The following is a 14,163-nucleotide window of genomic DNA, read 5'->3' as shown; positions in this document are numbered from 1 at the left end:
TGGGCCTGAAGGATTGATGAGTTTGAAATCTCAAATTATTGAGTCATGTGTCATTATTTGATTATCACTAAGTTGGCTCAATAAATGTTACAGGATTTGGATCAACAACCTCATCAAGATTATGGATCATAAACCCAAGGCAAAAGGAAAGCAAAGAGAGGCCTCAAAGCCCAAGAAGCACAACTGAAGCTCAATATAGAAAGTGTATAAATAGGATAGAAGTTAAGTTAGAAAGAACTTTTACTTTCACTTTTAGCTAGTTTCCTTTTCTTTGTAATTGAATTCAGAGCTATGATTCACTAAACCCCCTTTCATTGGGTTAGGGAGCTCTATTGTAATTCAATGAATCAATAATAGTTTATCTTCTTCTTCAATCTTTTCTCTTGAAATTTGTTAGAAAGCTTCTCGATCTAATTCCATTGAGTAGTTGTCTTGGGAAAGAGACTACTCATATTTGGAATCCTTCGGAGCCTTGGGAAAGGAATGGAGGATTCATGCTAGAGAAGCTTTCTCACAGTGGATTGGATTGGGGTTTGGATGGATATTGTGACATGTAATCCTACCAAATTGTGGTTCATGAAATTGTGTGGTATAATCAGTGATCAAGCATCATCTCTTCTTATGAACATTTAAACCAAGGGATTGGGAATTTGTTTGTTTTTAGAGAGCATTGGTGAGCCAAGGAATTGGGATCCAATCATATAAGATTGCCAAGCAAAATTTAATGAATGCATTGGTTGAGGAAGAGATTTACATGTTTTGATTCGGAGATTTCAATATCTCCTAAACCCAATGAATTCCCCATTTCTGATTTCCACTTTCTCTTTACATTCTGCAATTCAATTCTTGCAATCATCCCCATTCCCTTTTAATTTCAGCAATTTACATTCTGCTCTTTAATTCATGCAATTTAAGATTCAGCCATTTAATTTTCTTGTCATTTACTTTTCCCGCCAATTTTACATTCCGCAATTATCATCTCAATTCTTGATTCCGCTCAACTAGAACACACTTCTAATCCGAATTGCTCACTCAACCAATCCTTGTGGGATTCGACCTCACTCTATTGTGAGTTTTTACTTGACGACGATAACCGGTGCACTTGCCGGAAGGAATTTTGCCGATCGTGCAATTTCCTAAATCGTAGCATAACTAGTTTATGTGCATCAAGTTTATGGCGCCGTTGCTGGGGATTGGTTTTCGATTGACAATTCTCAAATTGGAAGCTAACTAGATTGAGCAATTTTCTCTTGCTTTGTTAATTCTGTTTTAGCTACTTGTTGAATTTTAATTTCTGCACTTGGTTACATGCTTTCTTTCTTTATGCCTTTAAATTCATGCAACTAACTCACTGACTCACTAACTGTTTGATTTAATTCCTCAATTGATCTAACCATACCCTTCCATTAACCAAGAGTATTTTACTTGTTTGTGTTTGAGCTGTGTTCTTGTATGACAGGTAGGAGAGGAGACACATCAACTCCTCCATATACCGAACCGGAAAGGACCCTTCATAGACTTAGAAGGGAAGCAAGAGGGAAGAGAGTAGTGGGAGAAGAGGAATCTGAAGGAGAATCTGAGGACAATTTTGAGGAAGCTCTAGATCTCAACATGGATAGAGAAGTTCACAACCATGAGAGAGCTGATGGAAACAATGCCATTCCTGAGAGGAGGGTTCTTAGTTCATACATAAACCCAACCTCTGGGAATTGTGGTAGTAGCATCCAGAAACCACCCATTCAGGCCAACAATTTTGAGCTCAAGCCACAGCTAATATCACTGGTGGAAAATCATTGTTCTTTTGGAGGAAGTGCTAATGAAGACCCAAACCAACATCTCACAAAATTCCTGAGAATTTGTGACACTGTGAAGTCCAATGGAGTCCAGGAAGATGCTTATAAACTGCTTTTGTTCCCATTTTCACTTAGGGACAAAGCAGCTAAGTGGCTGGAATCATTCCCAAGGGGGAGTTTAACAACATGGGATGAGGTGGAAAGCAAGTTTCTGGCACGTTTCTACCCTCCACAAAAGGTCAATAGGCTTCGATCTGAGGTTCAGACTTTTAGACAACAAGATGGTGAAACTCTCTACGAGGCATGGGAGAGATTCAAGGACTTGACAAGGAAATGCCCACCAAACATGTTCCATGATTGGGTGCAATTGCACATCTTCTATGATGGGCTCTCTTATGAATCAAGGAAGGCTGTAGACCATTCATCAGGAGGTTCATTGAACAAGAAAAAGACCGTGGAAGAAGCCATTGAAGTGATCGAGACAGTGGCTGAGAATGAGTACTACTATGCATCAGAAAGGCACAACACTAAGGGAGTCATGGAGCTGAACCATGTTGATACAATTCTAGCCCAAAACAAGGTGTTTGCCAAGCAACTAGCAGAGCTTACCAGGCAATTAGAAACAAAGCAAGTGGCTGCAATACACACACAAGATCAAGAGGAAGAAGGCATTGAAGGAGGTGATTGGGATGAGGTTAACTATGTGGGAAACCAACAAAGGCAATCATATGATCCACACTCCAACACTTACAACCCAGGCTGGAGAAACCACCCAAACTTTGGGTGGGGAAACCAACAAACCCAACCACAAAACCACAAACCTTACAACCACAACCAACAAAACAATTCCACATACCAAAACTCCAACCAAAGATCATACCAAGCCACACAAAACACTTACCCCCAATCATCATACCATGGCCAAAGTAATCAACCTACCCAACCCAATCCGAACCAACAATTTCAAGATCAATTAAACCGGATGGAAGGAATGATGGCAACCATGAGTCAAGACATAATTGAATTGAAAAGCTTCAGGGATGATGTGAGGACTACCTTAAGAAACCATGGTGAAAAACTCAAATGGATGGAATCTCTAGTAGGAGAGCTATCTCGACAGGCCCCCAAATCAACTGCAGTGTTCCCTAGTGACACAGAAAAGAATCCTAAAGGGGAACAAAAGAGAGTAAGATGGGAAGAATGCAAGGCCATCACCTTATTGAAGGAAGTCTCAGAAGAAGGAATCAGGCCCTCAGAGCACGAACCAGAAATCTTGAAAGAAGGTGTGGAAGAAGTTAGGCAGGAAGGTGGAACTGAGCAAGCCAAGGAACTGCAAAAAGGCATGATGGAAATATACCAACCAAAAGCACCATTTCCTGAGAGGTTAGGAGGAGGTGAAAAAAGGAAAACCTATTCAAGGTTTCTAGAGACATTTAATTCTCTGCATGTCAATATTCCCTTTCTTGAGATTCTTCATCAAATGCCCACACACATCAAGTATTTAAAGGAATTGTTAAGCAAGAAAAGAGTTTTGAAGGGAGGACAAACGGTAACAATGAACAAAGAATGCAGTGCTCTCATCAAGAAGGACACACTCTCTAAGAAAACGGACCCAGGAAGCTTTCATATCCCTTGCATCATAGGGGAAACAAAAATAGACAGAGGATTCTGTGATCTAGGAGCTAGCATAAATGTGATGCCTCTAACTCTTATGAAGAGGCTACAACTGAACGAGGTGAGATCCACTGATGTAATCATACAACTGGCTGACAAAACTCAGAAGCAAGCTGAAGGGGTAGTTGAAAATGTGCTGGTGAAAGTAGGAGATTATTATTTCCCCACAGACTTTGTCATTGTGGACATGGAGGAAAGCTATTTACACCCTATCATTCTGGGCAGACCATTTCTAGCCACTACTAGAGCGCTCATAGATGTAGAACAAGGAGAACTAATTCTGAGAATACATGATGAACAGCTCATTTTCAAAGTCTTCAAATCTGCATCTGAGCCTGAATCAGAATCTGAAAAGCCCAAAGATGATAGTAGCCATCCGTGTTTGGAAGAAAGTAATCCAGCAGCTGAGACTCTAAAACAGTCATTGGAAGGCAAACAAGAGTTGCAAGAGTTAGAGCCACAAGAATCAGTGGAAACGGATCAGAAGGATCCTCCTGACATAAGGGTCAATGAAGAAATCCTCAAGAGAAAGGGAAGAGTGATAGGGAGATTGCCAAGAGGATGGAGAAACAAGAAAATTCCCACTGAAGGTTTTTCTCCGGGAGATAAAGTGATCTCAAGTCATTATCTGTCAATCCCACCTGGCCTCAAGACCATTCCTTCCCAGCTCCCTCAAGTGTTCACAATCAAAAGAGTTCTTTCTATGGAACATTTAGAGGTCATGAATGAATCAAGAGGGGACGTTTTCATAGTGAGAGGAGAGGACGTCAAGCACTACAATCCACCCTAACAAGGGACAACCGTCAAGCTAGTGACGTTAAAGAAGCGCTTCATGGGAGGCAACCCATTGTTTTTAGTATCCTTAATCTTTAGTGCTTTGCTTTACATCCAATAAAGCATGGTTTCTTATGCATGAACTTGAATCCTCAGGACAACTATTGATTAAGTGCACTAAACCGTGCATGTAATTACAATTGGTTTCTAAGTTTGGTGTACCTCATGGCACTCCCAAACTTACTCAAATTGAATTCCATCTTTCATTCAAGGTGCACAACCAAACATTAAGTTTGGTGTTCTTTTTGAACACAGTTTATGAAAAGCAAGAAGTTCCTCTGGATTTCAAAATTCATGACAAGTATACCATTCACATGTTTTAATGCTTTAGTTTCAATTACTTAGGGTAGTCACTTTGTTTAGAATCAAAGAGCCAAGGTGACTATGATTTATTAGAAATATGCACACTCATTAAGGACAACCAATATGGATTTCATGTCATCAGGAGACTTAACCAAAAACTAAGTTTGGTGTCCAAATAATAAGTGTGCAAACATGTAGAAGTCACGGCTATAAGCTCATAAAGACAAGCATTGATTTACATGTGCAAATACTATTCATAATTCACATGGACCGAAAAATGATAGCAAATTTGTTTGTTTGTGCAGGTACAAAAGAAAAGACAAAAATGGAGGAAAAAGACAAAGGGAGGGACGTGCTTGGTCAAAAGGAAAATTCATAAATCTTTGAAACTAACACATGGGAAAAGGAAGTTCTGCAAGAAAAGAAAGCTACATGTACAACCTAATGCATCTAGAATACTTCCAAGAAAATGAAAAGCCAATCGTCCTTATCTACAATTCATATATTTACCATCAAGCCACCCTTCACAAACCACCCTAGCCGTTCATTTTGCACTCATGGGCACTATAAAGAACCACTTAAGGAACGAGTCCCACACCATCAATCCTCCTTCATACACTTTTTCCTTCATCATAGCATAACCATCTCTTGCCGAAAACAATCTCACCACACCTCCAACAACACTTCTTGCTTCACCTTGTCAACTTTAGTTGTCACTTACCAAAATGGCAGCTTCATCTAGCCACAAAAGAAGAAAAGACAAGCAGCCAATGGAGGAAAACAGGGGATTCGATGCATGGAGATACAGATCAGTGTTCCATGAGATTCAAGCCGAATGGATGAGACCTAAAACGGTGCTAGCTGAGGTACCCTTTGAACTTGAAAAGGATGAGTTCCCAGGTGTTTGGGAAAAGATCAAAAAGAGGAAGTGGGAGCTCCTAACTAAGCCAATCACTAGAATCAACATCAACTTGGTGAAGGAGTTTTATGCAAATGCAGTAAGGGAGGATCAAACCAAGAACCCCACATACAAAAGCTATGTGAGAGGGGTGGAGGTTGACTTCAGTCCCAAAGCAATCATGAAAACTCTTGGCCTGAAAAACATACATTTCAGCCAAGCAAGTTATGACGAAAGGATGAGAGGAGAACCTGACTATACAACTATTGCTGAAGACCTTTGTGCCATCAGAGCTGAATGGGTGAGAAAAACAAGAGGGGCTCCAAGAGTCTTGAGAAGAGGAGACCTAACACCTGAAGCTAAAGGGTGGTATGCAATAGTTAGGAGATCCATCCTACCCACTGCAAACTCTTCAGAAATAGTCCCTAAAAGAGCCATCTTGCTACATTGCATTATGGTTGGAGGAGAGATCAAAGTTCATAAACTCATTGCTGAACAGATACAAGAGTTTAGTGAGAAAAGTGACCCTGAATCCTGGCTTCATTTCCCTAGCACCATCATTAGACTATGCATCGATGCCAAAGTACCACTTGAGGATGAAAGACCTAATTGGCTATATCCTGGGCTGGCCATAACTGCACACAGAATGACTCTTGGCCCAACTCCTCCAAGACATACAAGAAGAAGAAATAAAGAAGGGCAACAAGTGGAAGCCGAGCAAGAAGCAGAACAAGAAAGACAAGAAGGAGAAGACAGAGAAGAAGAGCAAGAAGAGCAAGCAACTCCTGAAAGAAGACAACGTATTCCCAGAGACCCCATGGATATGAGCAGAATGCAGGAAATCATGGAAGGAATGTCTCAGCAATACACGAGGTCTCAGGAAAGACAAGAGGACTTTCATCTAAAAATGATGGATATGCAAAGGAACTTTGAATCAAGATTCTTTGATCTGCAAAGGGAACAAAATCTACACTTACAGGAATCCTTCAGCCACATATGCCAACACCAAGATGCCAATGTCTTGGCAATCAAGGAAGCCACTACTTTACAGAATGCAAGATACTCAGTCCAAGCTGACTACAACATCAGTTCGCAAATCAAGCTTAACTACATAGGGGAACATCTACACAAGATGGACCCAGCATTCCCAGCTTATGATGAGTATTTCAAAGGGAGGAAAGAAGGAGAAATAAACAAGGCAATGATCCTTGAAAAGGGAGTGGAAGAAACGATGAAAAAGGCTGGATTCTGGAAAAAGCTCATAAGAAAAGACAAAGGAAGCACAAGTGGTCAAAAAGAGGCAGGAAGCAAGAAGAAGCAGGATCCCAAGAATTAAGAAGAACCAAGCAATAAATAAGAGGTGGTCTCGTTCCTTAATAATCAAATGATAATTGGTGACTTGTCTTTATGAATGTTTTCATCATAAGTCATTTAAGTGTTAGGTGGAGTCTTTTTTTTTTATGAGTCGTTTTTTTTTTAGTATGTGTGTTTGTTAAGTGCTTTGAATAAAGTGAATGCCTAGATGTTTGGATATAACTTCACCTTCTTAAACAAGTGCGTACCATGCTTGTTCTGTTCCAAAAATAAAAGAAAAGTTTGAACAAAAGTAACCGGCTAAATTAGTGACAAATCAAGTAGAATTAAGTGGTGGTATGCATGCTTGATTGTTGAATCACATCACTAAAATTTGAGTGTAGAATTATCATTTTTTATGTAGAAGTAAAAATTGTCTATGGATCTTGATGAATAAATGTCTTTGGCCATGAAAAAGAAAGAAAAAGGAAAAGAAAAAGCCACGGAAAAAGGCAACCAAAAAGCAAAAAAATTGAGAAAATAAGCTAGGCACCAATGGTTTGAACTTCTGAGACAAATGCCTGTGGTGTTTATGTATTAAGGATATGCTTGGATGAATAGGTTCTGAGGAGTGTTTCAACACTTGGTAACTTGGGTTAACTAACCCGGGATTATCAACCAAAAGTCCATTATCAAGAGCAACCTCAATACAAAACATTTAGTCACACAAAGAGGTGCTGGGCACCAATGTCTCAAGAAGAAATGTGAACTAAAATGCCTAAAGTGGATATGTGTAGTGCACTGTTAAGAAAAAGAAAATGCCAAAGGCTTGTGCAACACATGACACTAAGCAAACAAGGAGCAAAAGAAGCTCTAAGAAAAAGAAAAGAAAAACAAAGAAGAGAAAAGTGCCAAAGACATAAGAATAACAAGAGGCCATAGCAATTTTTGATGGATGCAATGAAAAAGTGATAATCCTACCTGATAAGTATGAAAAAGTGATGCTGCAACTTTCTGCATAAAACCCTTCTGATGAACTTCAAATGCTTGCTAATATAGCCAATGTAATTGCTTTCTGTTTCATACTTTCTTCTCAATTAACTCAGGACTTGCTTAGGGACAAGCAAGTATTAAGTTTGGTGTTGTGATGCCAAGGCATCATAGGCTAGTTTCACTAGCATTTTTCTGTTAGTTTTAGTTGTTTTATGCATTTTCTTGAGCTTAAAGTAACCAAAAATGGTTAAATGAAGAACAAAGTAATGAACCATCCAAACAATATGATTTTGATGCAAATTCCATGAGTTTTAGTTATATTACTTAAATGCTATGAATGAAAGATTTCTCATGAAATTTTGCAAGACTTTGATGCAATTGTTTGGATGATTTCAGGGAAGAAGAGGCTAAGCAAGGAAGCAACAAAATCAATAAAGGAAGCTTGTATATAACATGTGGAGTTTAAGTTCCAGTTTAAGCCTAAACTGGAGCTTAAACGCCAAAAATCATGAAGGATAAGAAATGCTGGGATTGAAGTTTAACCTCTAGTTTGACCTCAAACTGGAGGTTAAACGCCAGAATGAAAAGCCTCACTTAAGGAGCATTCCACGTTTAACCTCCAGTTTGACCTCAAACTGGAGGTTAAACGCCAGAATGAGTATGCCACCCAAGGAGGAGTTCCACGTTTAACCTCCAGTTTGACCTCAAACTGGAGGTTAAACGCCAGAACCAAGAAGAGTACCAGGGGCCATTCCACGTTTAAGCTCCAGTTTGACTCAAACTGGAGCTTAAACGTGTTCGATAGTTTCTCCACTCCAGGGTTGCTCTCTCCAAGCTTCCACGTTTAACCTCCAGTTTGACCTCAAACTGGAGGTTAAACGTGTTCGATAGTTTCTCCACTCCAGGGTTGCTCTCTCCACCTCCACGTTTAACCTCCAGTTTGACCCCAAACTGGAGGTTAAACGTGTTCGACACCTCCAGGGCCACCATTCCAAGCTTCCACGTTTAACCTCCAGTTTGACCTCAAACTGGAGGTTAAACGTGTTCGACCTCCAGTATGCCTACACCCCTTTCCACGTTTAACCTCCAGTTTGACCTCAAACTGGAGGTTAAACGTGTTCGACCTCCAGGATGCCTCATTCCTTTTCCACGTTTAACCTCCAGTTTAACCTTAAACTGGAGGTTAAACGTGTTCGACTACATTACTCTCCAGGGCTACCATTCTTCCATTTCCACGTTTAAGCTTCAGTTTAACCTTAACTGAAACTTAAACGTGCTTCTACAAATGGCCTCACTGGAAGTGTCTGGCGTTTAAGTTGCGGTTTAAGCTTAAACTACAACTTAAACGCCACTCTTGAAAAGGGTTTCTGGGCCAAAAATATTGTGATTTAAGTTAGTCTTTGAGCACAAGTATTAACTTAAACTTACTTTGGTATGAAACCCAATTGAATATCATGGTTTATGGGATTGGGCCTGAAGGATTGATGAGTTTGAAATCTCAAATTATTGAGTCATGTGTCATTATTTGATTATCACTAAGTTGGCTCAATAAATGTTACAGGATTTGGATCAACAACCTCATCAAGATTATGGATCATAAACCCAAGGCAAAAGGAAAGCAAAGAGAGGCCTCAAAGCCCAAGAAGCACAACTGAAGCTCAATATAGAAAGTGTATAAATAGGATAGAAGTTAAGTTAGAAAGAACTTTTACTTTCACTTTTAGCTAGTTTCCTTTTCTTTGTAATTGAATTCAGAGCTATGATTCACTAAACCCCCTTTCATTGGGTTAGGGAGCTCTATTGTAATTCAATGAATCAATAATAGTTTATCTTCTTCTTCAATCTTTTCTCTTGAAATTTGTTAGAAAGCTTCTCGATCTAATTCCATTGAGTAGTTGTCTTGGGAAAGAGACTACTCATATTTGGAATCCTTCGGAGCCTTGGGAAAGGAATGGAGGATTCATGCTAGAGAAGCTTTCTCACAGTGGATTGGATTGGGGTTTGGATGGATATTGTGACATGTAATCCTACCAAATTGTGGTTCATGAAATTGTGTGGTATAATCAGTGATCAAGCATCATCTCTTCTTATGAACATTTAAACCAAGGGATTGGGAATTTGTTTGTTTTTAGAGAGCATTGGTGAGCCAAGGAATTGGGATCCAATCATATAAGATTGCCAAGCAAAATTTAATGAATGCATTGGTTGAGGAAGAGATTTACATGTTTTGATTCGGAGATTTCAATATCTCCTAAACCCAATGAATTCCCCATTTCTGATTTTCACTTTCTCTTTACATTCTGCAATTCAATTCTTGCAATCATCCCCATTCCCTTTTAATTTCAGCAATTTACATTCTGCTCTTTAATTCATGCAATTTAAGATTCAGCCATTTAATTTTCTTGTCATTTACTTTTCCCGCCAATTTTACATTCCGCAATTATCATCTCAATTCTTGATTCCGCTCAACTAGAACACACTTCTAATCCGAATTGCTCACTCAACCAATCCTTGTGGGATTCGACCTCACTCTATTGTGAGTTTTTACTTGACGACGATAACCGGTGCACTTGCCGGAAGGAATTTTGCCGATCGTGCAATTTCCTAAATCGTAGCATAACTAGTTTATGTGCATCATTGGCGTGCCACGCCTTCGATACCAAGTGGCATGCCATAGTGAAGGTTCCTCCTGGAGTGATGAGTTTGCGTGCCACGCCCCTTGGCTCAAGTGGCACGCCCATAGTAGCTGCTGGGTTAGGCGTGTCACGCCCAACCTGGCGTGCCACGCCCCTTTTGTGTCTTTCATTGTTGCTCTCTGGAACTTTGTACTAGGTGGGACGCCCAGGGTCTGGCGTGCCACGCCCTTGTGAATGCTTGAGAATTCTCCTCTGGAATTTAATACTGGCATGCCACGCCAATGCATTTTTGTGGCGTTTATTCCAAGTGACACGCCAGTTTCACACGCCCAGCTTTTTTGTTGCTTTCTTCCCATTTTTTATGCTTTTTTCTCCTGAAATTCAGCACAACTCATCTCAAAGCAATGTACCATAATATTCATCAATTAATGCATGAATTACAATGACCAATTGAGATTTATGCTCTTTTATGCTCCTCTTTATGCAAGAAAGAAGGGTAAATGATGCAAGTCATCACAACACCAAACTTAAGCATTGCTTGTCCCAAGCAAATCAATGTGAGTAGCCCTTTTATAAATTGAGACCTTGGCCTTTGAATGAATGAAACATAACTAAGGATAGGATTAAGTGTTCAACACATGTATGAATGTTTGAATGTCATAGAGAACTTTTAGATCTTTGAGGGTTCTGTCAAGAATAAGCTTCAAGGGTCCTTTCTATTGATTATCACCTTGAAGTAGTAAGAGTTGTTTCACTTTCTTTTTGGTTGTGCTTTCTTGACCACGACTCTAAGTGTTTTGTCTCAAAACAACCCTTTAATTAAGCTTTCAATTAGCACTCCCAAACCAGTTGGTTTTAGGGTACTGGGTATTGAAACACCCCTAAGAATCTACTTGCCCAGGCCTCTTCTTGACACATCTTCACCACAAGCATCTACTAGGATCCTTAACTCCCTTTTATTGAGCTTTTTAATGTTTCTTTCCCATCCAAGTAGTTGATGCTCAGAGCCTTGGGTCTTTGTTGCTTACTACTTCTTGGTTCTATGGATATTCAAGGAACACCCTTTAACCTTTTCTTGTTATACCTTCTAAGTTTGTTATTCCTTATCTTATTCCTTAGTTTGTTAGATGATCTATCTTGGCCTTGTTTCTCTTACTTCCTATTTTTGCACAACTCACAGTAACTCTTATAGAAACAAACTCTACTTTGTTTATGTTGAAGAAGACTTTAAATACATTACATTTTCTTTCTTGTAATCTAAAGGACTCATAAAGACTTCAAACATGAAATTAAACTGAGCAGAAAACATAAACTATCCTAGCATGACTATTTATTTTGACAGAAAGTAAATCAACAAAAACTTAAACATGATTTCATAAATTAGAGAGTGTCAAACATGGGAGTCAATAACCTTGAGCAGCTTTATCTTTAGTTCATTGGCCCCTTTCCTTTGTCCTTCTTCTTAGAAGGGGAGGAGTTACTTTCATCTTGCTTGGAGGAACTTTCTTGTGCTTTAGCATCCTTGGACTTCCAAAATCCTAGCCTCCTCATATAATTTTTTTCATCCTCCTTATGTTTAGCTAGAATTTCCTCTTGTCTTGCACTTAGCTCCTCCATTCTTTGCATTATTGGTGGTGTGGTGGTGGTGGTTGAAGTGCTAGAAAGTGTGGTTACTCTTCTGCCTCTTCCTCTTCTTGTTGTTGTTGCACATGTGGCCCATGAGCATGAGCTCTCTGTTCTCTGGCCCTCTGAAGTGGGTTAATAGCCACCACTTTGGCCATCTTCTTGGCAGTTATGAATTTATCTTGCTTCACCATCACCTCATCAATAATCTTTTCAACTCCAGCTTCATCACATAACCTCTGTATGATACTGGAGAATGCCAACCTTGTGTTGTCACTAGTGCTTTTTATCACTTTGTTAATGTTGTTGGCAATCATCTCTCTCACATTGATATTCTCACCTTTCATGATGCTGTATATGAGCACAGCTCTCTCCTTGGTCACCTCTGAAGTGTTGGATGTGGGGATTAGGGACCTCCTTACAAATTCCAGCCACCCTCTAGCTTGGGGACTCAGATCCCTTCTTCTCAATTGGTTGGGTATCCCATCCTTGTCCTTGATCCATTGCACATTCAGCATGCAAATCTCGTTTAGGATTTCATCAAATCCAGGGTCTTGTTGCTTCATTCTTTCTTCAAAGCTCCGGGTGGAGCTTCTCCTCTTCACCATTAGCATCCTCTCTATGCTGGAGGGACTATAGTCCATGGACTTTGAAGAGAGAACTTTTGCGTGGTCTAGAAATTCGCAGATAAATCCTCGTTGCAGGTATAGCTTCTAAACCAACAAAAGTCCTTTCTTACAAACGTTTTGGTTGTCACAAGTAACAAACCCCTTTAAAATTTATAACCGAAGTATCCAAACCTCGAGTCGTCTTCTCAAGGAATTGCAGGAAGGTGTTCTTATTATTGGTTATGAAAAAGTGTGTTTTGGGGTTTTTGATTAAGATAAAAAGCAAGAATAGCAACAGCAGAGGAAATAAAATAATAATAATAAAAAGCCTTGATAAGGAGAGATTAATCAGAAGTTCTATCCTTGTTGGATTTTTCTCAAGATCAATTGATAATTGATGGTTGCCTCTACTTAGTTATCCTTTACCAAGTAAAGTAAAAGAAAGTCAAGTAAGTTGCAAGTCTACTTCTATTCACAAGTTCTAATCCTCTCCCTTGGGAAGGATTAGCATTAGTGACTAGAGAGCTAGCCAACAATGAACCCAATTATAATTTAACTCTTGAGTAATTCAACTCAAGGGTCTCCAAATATTAATCAACTCCAAAATCAAGTTAGGATCTAACTTAGAACATCAATTAATAACAAGGAATAGAAGAAGTGATAAATCTGAAATACGTCAAATTGCATTAAATAAAAGAAATCAAGTTAAACATGAAAATTCATGAACCAAATTGGAAAAAATAAATAAAAGGAACATTGTACCTGGAAATTGAGAAGAAATAGTTCTAAATCCTTTAAGAGGAATCCTAATCCTAAATCCTAAGAGAGAGGAGAGAACCTCTCTCTCTAAAAACTACATCTAAATTATGAAAAATGAATAATGGAAGACATGTTAATGAATGGATGCATTCCTCCACTTTATAGCCTCTAATCTGTGTTTTCTGGGCTAAAAACTGGGTCAAACACAGCCCAGAAATTGCCCTAGTGTATTCTGGTATGTACAGGTCACGGGAAAGTGATGCGGAAGCGTCGTCCACGCGTTTGCGTGGATTGCGTTTCTGCCAGGTCACGCGTCCGCGTGATCCACGCGTTCGTGTTGCCTGGCTTCGTGGCAGCTATGGCAGATTATATATCAAATCGAAGCCCGGGTTGTTAGCTTTCCAACGCAACTGAAACCGCATCATTTGGACCTTTGTAGCTCAAGTTATGGTCGTTTGAGTGCCAGGAGGTCAGGCTGGACAGCTTTAGCAGTTCCTTCAGTTTCTTGTATTCCTTCCACTTTTGCATGCTTCCTTTCCATCCTCCAAGCCATTCCTGTCCTGTAATCTCTGAAATCACTTAACACACATATCAAGGCATCAAATGGTAATAAGAAAGGATTAATATTAGTAAATATAAGATCAAAGGAGCATGTTTTAATTGTAAAACCATGCAAAAAGTATGAATAAGTGGGTCAAGAGTTGATAAAAACCACTCAATTGAGCATAAGATAAACCATAAAGTCAAGT

The 14,163-nt window shown here is 39.4% G+C and overlaps 1 non-coding gene across 1 annotated transcript; it reads right to left on the bottom strand.

Annotated features, from left to right (window-relative positions):
- Positions 1 to 2,037: 2,037 nt before the first annotated feature.
- LOC112760024 (small nucleolar RNA R71) lies at positions 2,038 to 2,141 on the bottom strand. The gene has a single exon (XR_003180483.1). It is a non-coding gene; the product is annotated as a small nucleolar RNA R71 (small nucleolar RNA).
- Positions 2,142 to 14,163: the final 12,022 nt, after the last annotated feature.

The sequence above is a fragment of the Arachis hypogaea genome, chromosome 16, assembly GCF_003086295.3.
Source record: "Arachis hypogaea cultivar Tifrunner chromosome 16, arahy.Tifrunner.gnm2.J5K5, whole genome shotgun sequence".
Classification (NCBI taxonomy): Eukaryota; Viridiplantae; Streptophyta; class Magnoliopsida; order Fabales; family Fabaceae; genus Arachis; species Arachis hypogaea.
This window is presented reverse-complemented; position numbering and strand designations above follow the sequence as displayed.